Source organism: Balearica regulorum, chromosome 9 (assembly GCF_011004875.1).
Source record: "Balearica regulorum gibbericeps isolate bBalReg1 chromosome 9, bBalReg1.pri, whole genome shotgun sequence".
Classification (NCBI taxonomy): Eukaryota; Metazoa; Chordata; class Aves; order Gruiformes; family Gruidae; genus Balearica; species Balearica regulorum.
In genome coordinates, this window is record NC_046192.1 from 19,022,903 (window position 1) to 19,031,745 (window position 8,843).

Consider the following 8,843-nt stretch of genomic DNA (forward strand, 5'->3'; position numbering starts at 1 on the left):
AGACCCCAGATATAACTGTAAAAGGGACTGTGGAAGTGAAAGAAAGGCACCCCTAACATAATGTTTAGCTTTGAACTTGGATAGTCCATAATTATATCTTGCGGTATGTCTGTGCAGACCAGGGCTCACTGAGACCACGTATGGGCTATATTTAAACTAGCTACTCCAGGTACCACAGGCAGTGTCACCATGGCACCGGTACAGTGCAGGCTGCAGAGCCCACTTGTGAAACCGAGAAAATATGCAGATGACTACACTCTGTTGTACTTTCTAGCTCACCAGGGCTGCTACTCAGCTAGGGAATTTAAAGCTAGTTTGAGGTACATTTCCACATGTTTAGTTAGGCAGTGAAACCAGCTGGGGAAGTTTCTTGCCTCCAGTCACTCTTTTTCACTCCTGTATCTCTGCTCCCTCCCACCGTCCCTCCAGGTGTGGCAATACCACTATCTGTGAAGCTCACTGGAAACCGATTGCTTGAAGTGATCTACGTAGAAAATAAAATAATAATAAAAAGCAGTAATACCAAACAGTTTTTCCCTGGAGTTGCACAGGGACCACTGGAGGCAGGGGCAGGCTGGAAGGGCAAGCAGGAATCCAGTTAGCCACTAGCAAAAATGTACATGGAACCACAGCCTCAAAATGCCCTGTCACTGCTCTTGTAGTGAACAACAACCCTTAAACATGCATAAATGATGTTAGTCCAAATGGTGTTACAGAAAGGATAAATGTGGTCTCTTCCAACCGACTGCCAATATTCTTCATTAAAACATGTTGGTTGTGTTCTCTTTAACAGACACACTGGGGGCAAGATCTGAAGAAAGCTGCCTCCTGGAAGCACTGCTGATGCACAGCATCCTACTGGTACATTTTGTCTTTTGCTTGGCAGCCAAACGTGGGACTTTCTTTTGACACTGTGCTGCCTTTCACTCATATCAAATTGTGAGGGGTTGTTTCATCAGAAACAAAAGAGTGAAATGGAATAAGGAATAAATTAAAAGCAGGGCAAAGCTCTCATTGCAATTCTTAGAACTTGAAAGAAAAAGAGGTAAAAACCTTCTGCAGCAGAGATTTGATTATCAGCTTCCCCAAATGATACCATTATTGTAATTACCAAACTCCTGCTAAAGCAGTACATAGCTACAGTCATCGCAGCACCAGAATTGTACATGGAGAAGGATGTAGAACATGCAGTGTAGGACAGAAAAGAGGATGTTACAGTCAGTGAAAATCTTCGTTGTCAGGAGAGGCTGAAGAAGCTGAGACCATCTTTCGAGGGAAAGGAGAGTGCTGGAGGGACCTTCCTGCACATTTTCAGATCAGTGAAAGGGAATTGTGCATTTTTCTTAGCCTGGGAGAATCAGCTAGGGGAAAGGAAGAGCAAATGGGGAGTTCAAAATGAAATAGGCAAGGATGTCAGCCTTTCCCAGTGTCCAATCAAGACATTCAGGCAATATCATCTGGAGCTGGTCTGCTATATCTAAGGCTTTTTGAAACATAATGAACTTTGCTTTTCAAATTAGAACTGGCAGATAAAATAGCTTTTTTCATCTCTACTCAAAAATTACTCCAAGGAAAGAAAATCCAGGCAATTTAATTGGAGACCTGGCACTTACAGAAAATGTTTCTAATGACAAATTTGTTTTTCAGACACCTACCTGTTTTCTGAGTTGAAGTTACAAGTGAAAGGGGAATGCCCCAACCCGAACGAGGGGCAACTCCATAGATATGCCATGGTTTGATTTGGGTATTTCAAGAGATGCTGCAGAAGACCAGTACTCACTGTAAGCCTCTGCTTCAGAGACATCAGTTCATTCTGTGTCCTTGACATTTTTAAAAGCTAAGCGGACAGCATCCTGACCACACAGAGGAATGTAAAAGTGTTCAGAAACAACCTCTGATTCCTTGCAGTCCCTGGAGGAGCTACAGAAAAAGCCACATCCCACTGCCAAAAGAGCTAAACCTCTTTAACCTCTTCTGTGTAATGTGTCTTTAAAACAAATGTAAACTCTCACATAAGCAGTCAAATGAGAGATCCCTGTGCAGGGCTGAGCCCCAGGTGAATAACCAGCCTTATCAGCTTGAAGTGTCAGTTGCTAGCATTTGAAAGGTATCCGCTATGGCTGGTCCATGACTAGTGACTGTAAGCACTTGAGCTTCAAACTTATAAATGTTGGAGGTTTAAGCACACAGATTATTGCTAATGGCTGAGACTAAAAAAGAAAATCAAGGTTCATGAAAGGATTCTGTATTATCTTTCAGTATACAAAAAATATCCACAAAAACTTAACCAAAGCAAAACCTGTATAATGTTACTGGAGTTATGCTAGCATCAAGAAGTATCAGGGATCCTACTGTGCTGAAATTTATTGTGGTATTAACCAAAATTGACTATATAAAAAGGAGACATCCAGTCTGACCTTGCTGCCAGTACTTCTTCTGAAATAAACAGCAAAGTACGTGCTCCTCGGGTGGCAAGCCATCCCATCCAGATTAGAAGAGGAATCTCCAGGTGAAGCAGCCTTTCCTTCTCCATTCATTACGGATGTACCCAGACAGCTCCTACAAGTTAAAGTTGAGGGAGATGAATCCTACCTTTAGAGAAGAACAGTTTCTTCCCTGACTAACTGATCATCAAAGACAATGGAGAGACATCCCAATCCAGACTCGACAGCTCCCAGGGCGGGGATGTGATAGAAGACTGCAGGTGGTAACCTCTGGATCCAGCAGATACCATCAAGGCAGATGTTTACCCTCATGTACAGTGCAGTCACTGGCAGAGCCCAGCCAACCTCTGTAGCCAGACAATCCCCTTTTTAAAAACAGAAGTTCATCTCTCTCCTGTACCATGAATATTTTCTTGCATTATGAAAACATCATGCCTATTATATCAAACAAAATCCTGGCACGTTCTTATTTGACCTAGTTGAGATTTTTTAGTACTTTCTCATATTTCTGCATTGCAGTACTGTCAATACATACCTGCAATAATATTATAAAGATCAGCCTGCTTCAAGAAGGGTAACTGTAAATATTCCTGGAGACTTTTATGGACCGTGATTCAAATTCTGCACTCACTACTTTTCCCTGGATAGGAGGGAAAGATGTTCATTTAAGCATGGTAGATAATTATTTTAACTTATATTTCTTGAACACTTATTTGTGATTCACAAGATAATGTGATCTTATATAGAATCTTATAAAATGTGTTAATTTGGTCAAGATTGGCTTAAGAAAAGCCAAGCACTGATCACAGCTAGCTAACGTGTTAAATTGAAATAAAATTAGATTAACAAGAAGACAAACCCCAAACTACTCCAGATTCACCCCACTGACTTGAAGGCTGAATATCTGCTCAGTAAAAATTTTTAAAGTTACTAAAGTTTTGGCTGTTGAGCAATTATTCATCTGCAGTGCTAGAGGACATTCTTCAGTTTCCCAGATTCTACTAAAACTTAATAAGCATAAATAAATAAAAGAAATAAGCAAGTGAAAGACGAGCTGAGCATCTTAGCAAAATACACTAATGGCTAATCATTGTGCAGTCCAAAAAGGTGCACAGCCATAATGCATTCAATAATATATTGGATAATGTTCCCATTGTGGTCAAACAAAATCTATTGTAAGGGATTTCTAGACAGACTGCAATTAATATCACTTACAGGAGGTCTTTCTTGTCTCTGGGACACCAGGCCAGCAGGGGCAGCCTGTTGATTGACTGCAGGGATTTTCATCCAGTTCCTAGGCAATGACTAGCTGCTGCTTTTGGTTACTGTCTAAAACTCACCAGTGAGAGTTTCCTTGGATGGAGGCCTTGGCCAGTGGAAAGCAGCAGGCAGTTCTTTGGGCTACTGTGCCGCTTTCTTGGCCAGGCGATAGCACTCTGAATTAGGAGAACAGGTCAAATGGTGCAGACAGCTGGGAACTGTGATATGTTTTTGCACAGGAGAACCACGGAGTAAAGGAATGCCACTGCTAGAAATTATAATTCCAATCTTTTGTAATTCAGCTGGGCTTTAAGCATAGGCTGAACTGTTTTATAGCATTCACAATATGAACAAAACACATTTGAATGCATTTTTCACAATACAAAGTCAAACTTCCTTCAAGGAAGAGGAAGGAATCTCAGTGTTTAGGACTGGGACAGCCCCATTTGGCAACACACTATGATGTAGTTCCCAGCTGGTAAAATTGGAATAATAATTCCCTAGCCAAGGGGGGATCCTGTAAAGATGAGTATGGTCTGGGCACTCAGCTAGCAGACATATCATGACTGAATGCACAGCTATCAGAAGAGCTGCAGAGGATCTTGCAATGTTATCTGATCCATTTCAAAGCCTATCCTAAAATATATTTACATGTGCCTTCCCCAACCTAGATGGTGCCATCTTTAGATTTAATATGGATACCCCTTCCCAGGACTCACCCACACAAACAAACTTTTGTCATCACACCTTTCCTGCAGTTGCTTGAGATTCTTAAAGAGCAGGTTCCTCTCCCTTTTATCATTACCCAGAAGTTCTCAATCAATTTACTCCCATTGATCTCTCAAGGCAAGCATATTCAGATGAGATATTTCAAGCAGTATCTTCTTCCTTTTCCTCCTGCCTATCCTCCCTGGGCAGTCTGTACATGTAGACGAGCTTTAAGTAGCTGATGCCTTCAACATGCAACTCTAAGTCTCTATTAAAACTTCTCCTCTTCACTCTGAAACGAAATGAGTTGCAGAGCCTCTGGAAGGCCTTGACTGCTGGAGTTTTTCAAGCTATGCGTCCCTTTGATCCCTTTCCCAATATGCAAAAAATACTAAAATTCTCTCCTGGATTTCATTACACATAAAAAGACATGAAAGCACAATTATTCCTTACTCATCAATAACTACCCACCAACCCTAGCTCCAAGCTAGACCATTCTGGCTACTTCAGAAAAAAAATGAGTTTTGAAATTTCCATTTCCAGGTTGCCTTGGCAGGTATAACTGTGACTTCGCAAACAGCTACAGCTGTGTGTGCTAATTGCTTTCCTCTAAATTATTTATGAGACACTTTTGACTGATGAGATTTCTCACAACAGCATGTGCTAACCATTGGCAGTGGGCTCCTGAACTAGTGGGAACTCCATCACCTGCTGAGGTGCAGAAAAGCCAGCTGTTAGCAGGCACCGTGTCCCTGGCAGCATGTGCACTGAACTGCGAGGTCAAGCTCTACCTGCTTTCATCTCCTTTTCCAATAACTGCTCAACAGGAAATTTATGTGTAAGCATTATATCTGCACATAACACACACCCTTTACTTTTGGGATTAGATCAGAGAATACTGGAGACTGCCTAATTTAGATAAGGCAGAATATAGGGTGTCGATGACCTGTGGAAGACAATCCATTTCACTAAAAAGGGCTTTTCAAGCTCTGGTCCCAGATGCAGTAGGGGGTCTGTAAAATGCAATTAGGAAAGCTAGAAATCAATAGGCTTAAATTCACCACATAGGACAGAGCAGCTTTACCAGAAATTTTTTCAAAGATATATAAACTGAAAAAGAATAGAAAACATGACTATAGACAGTACAAAATATTTATCACCACTTACCAATGCTTTTTCCTGGAGGGCTTATCACTGCTATCCAGCTAAAAACTCCTTAAAAAGCTATGGCTAAAGGTAGCCATAAGCCCTGTCTGTTAAATAAAAACCCTAGTGTTCCAGGGACCAGCAAATTATGCCAGTATTTTTATTTTTCTTTTCAGATATGAATAACTGATAGGGAGAGGCAGTCAGAACCAGGTTGGCTAGAAGAAAAACTTCATGTCTTGAGTTGCAGGAGCTCGACAAGGAGCCACCGGAAGAATGAAGCAAAGCAGCCTGTTAGAATTACTGCTCACTATTGGTGTTTTTATTGCCTTCCCAGGAGGCTATAAAGGTTGCTGGGTGAGCAACCAATGTGACATCTTCATGAGTTTCACAGCTGTGTTTAAAAACTAAATTTAAACAGGATTCCCAGCCAAACTGTAGATGAAATTGTGTGTTGGACATTTTCCTAAGCAGTATTTTTACCTTGCCCATCCCACAAATTTTAAACAATTTGAATTAACCTTGTGCTCATTTATTCTACATATGCCAGAAGATTCACAATGTTTTCTGTACAGAAGTCTGCTGACCCCCATACAGGGGTTCAGCCAGGAAAGAGGGTGACAGAGTGGGGCCATGTTACTCCTCAGAGGTGAACTGGTATTTCAGAGCCAGGTCAGACATTCCTGAGCTTCTCTGCTCAGTGCAGCAAAGACAGAACCTGAATTGCTGTGGGAGGTGTGCAGAGAAGAGCATGCCATAATCCACCTGTGCATAAGGTCAGGAGTAGGAAGGCAGGGCAGAACGTCCAGTTTTCCTAAGAGCACCCAGAAGTTTAATTTCGTGACTCCCTTTCTCCCTTGCAGCGGGGACGGCTCTCTGGCCGTGTCCTGTTCAGTGGGTGGCACTTGGGATTTGAAACAAATGTCCCAGCTTCCAAGCCTGGTCTCTCAAAGAGATGGGCCACATGAACTCCTTTACTCCCATGAAACAGCAGCCTGATGTTAAGGAAATGAAGAAGAGGAGAAAGGGGGGAGGAAGCCGATGTTCCCAGCCACCCATCACAGACGCAAAAGGAGACAGGACAGAAGGTATCTGTCTGCATCTGACACAGACTAACAGCATGGCACAGGTAAGGCTAGCAAGTCATTCATGCCTCATTTCTCCCACCTGTAAATTATTCCTCCCCCTTCATCCCCACAGGCACATCATTATGATTGCTCAATTAATTAACAGTTTAAAAGAGCTCTGAGATGTTCAGATGGAAGAGAAAGATTTATTTTTTTTTTATTTCTACTCCTTCAAACTTGCATGCATAAACACTGCATTTTATTAGTCCTTTGCTGAGGATGAAGAATTACCTCCAGTTTATGGATGGGTAAGTTAAACCATGGAAATGTGAAAGCACACATTTTGATAAACAGCCTCAAGTTCCAAGATCCAACTTTCTGAGTGCTCAGCTATGTATAAACACAGCTTGACTTTCAGAGGGCTGAGCACTCCCAGTCCTAAATGTGAACCACCACAAGTGAAGGCATTCACCCACGGAAGCTCATGTGCTCAGGATCCCAAATTAAGTATCTCAAAACTTAGCCCACTCTAGAAAACCTAAAGGGAAACTTACCCAAGAAAACCTGAATGGAAGCAGCGCACTCGAGTGCTCTGTCCCCCACATCACATGCAGCACGCTTGTGTTGGGCTAGAGCTTCAGAAAACTTTCCTGCCATCAAGGGACCACTTGATTAGACTTTCAGAAGCATCTGTCACAGGGGTCTCCAGCACAGTGAGTTGTAAATGAATGTATTATGGGAGCGAGTTTCCCTGACCAAAACAATTAAACCTCTCACATAAAAATAGAATGCTGAAAGGAAATCTGCCCATTCCGCACTATTATTATTTTTAACAGAAAACCCAAGTTCCTGTCAAAAACAAGAGAATAGATAGTTTCCAGCCAGCTTTAACGGCAAGATCTTTTGAAATACTGAGCCATCTGTCACAGTAGGAGTGTTTGTTGTTCAGCCCTTCTGAAAAACTTGGCCCTTCTTTGAGAATATGGTGGTTTTGAAACTCTGCTCTCAGGCCCCTCCTAGGAACCACTTCTTCCATGGAAGGTCCTGTTCTTTTTGTGTCTACCAGCACTGTCCTCGGTGAAGTGGAACCTGCCAGTAAAGCAGGTAGAGATGGGCTTGAAGTGCAAAACTGGGAAATTGCTCTAAGCTAGTCCTAAATCCAAGGACAAATGGGTAGGTTAAGTCTAGAACTAACTGTACTTTCATTTAATGGTCCTTATAAAAAATATTGCAAACACATTTTAGCAAATTTCCAAATGTGTGTGTCTTATGAAAATTGCTCACTGAGTGCTCCTTTTCCCTTAGAAACATTTATTTCCCCTCTCCTCTGATTCTTCCAGTCCTTCCTCTTCCCCCTCTGACTATTGTCGATGCCTTATCCCAGATAAAGAAGGGGTAACAAAGGACTCCAGTCATCCAGCAATGGGAAAACAGCTTCCAAATAGGCCTCTCTCGGGGTTAATAAAATCTGCTATACAGACCAGAAAATTCTGCAGCAGGTCAATCATCTCATGCACAGGGACCAGGCAAACAGAGACAGTATGTTGCATAGCACTACCTTAGAACAGAAGTATGATCCCACTGTAAACACCTACATCTGGAACCTGCAGTGCTTCCCCTTCACAGAGCAAACCTGTGACAGCAGTGTTCTGAAGACAGGCCAGTGAAGTAGAGCACTAACCTGGACATTTGCCCTTTCTTCTGCTGCCTTAGAAGAACATGTTGCTGGTCTCCATTTTAACAAATATAGATTAAACTGCTTGTGGCTCTCTGGGATAGAGACAAAACCCATGTTACTTTCAATGAAGCAAGAGCTCTGACAAATCGATGAGATATATAAGAATACTTTTTGTTTCTAAAGTAGGCCAAAGGGCTTTGAAGTTACATTAATACCTCCAGATAAAGGGCCACACAATCCCTCCTGCTGCAAAGGAAACCTCAATAAAATTCTGGCTACATGAAAGTTAACAGCAAAATTCCCACCAGTTTCACTGTGAACAAGACTTCAGGCCATATATCTATTCTGTACAGGGTTTTCTACCACATGTTTGAAAATTATTTTTTCTAAAGGAAATAAAAAGTCAATTGTTTTATTGTATTTTCTTTAAAGAGCCATAACCAAACATTTCATTTTAGATTGGGGTCAACTCCAATTAAAAAAATTCCAGTTTCCACACATGTCTTCATGAAGCAGTGGAACTGTATTGGCTGACAAGTT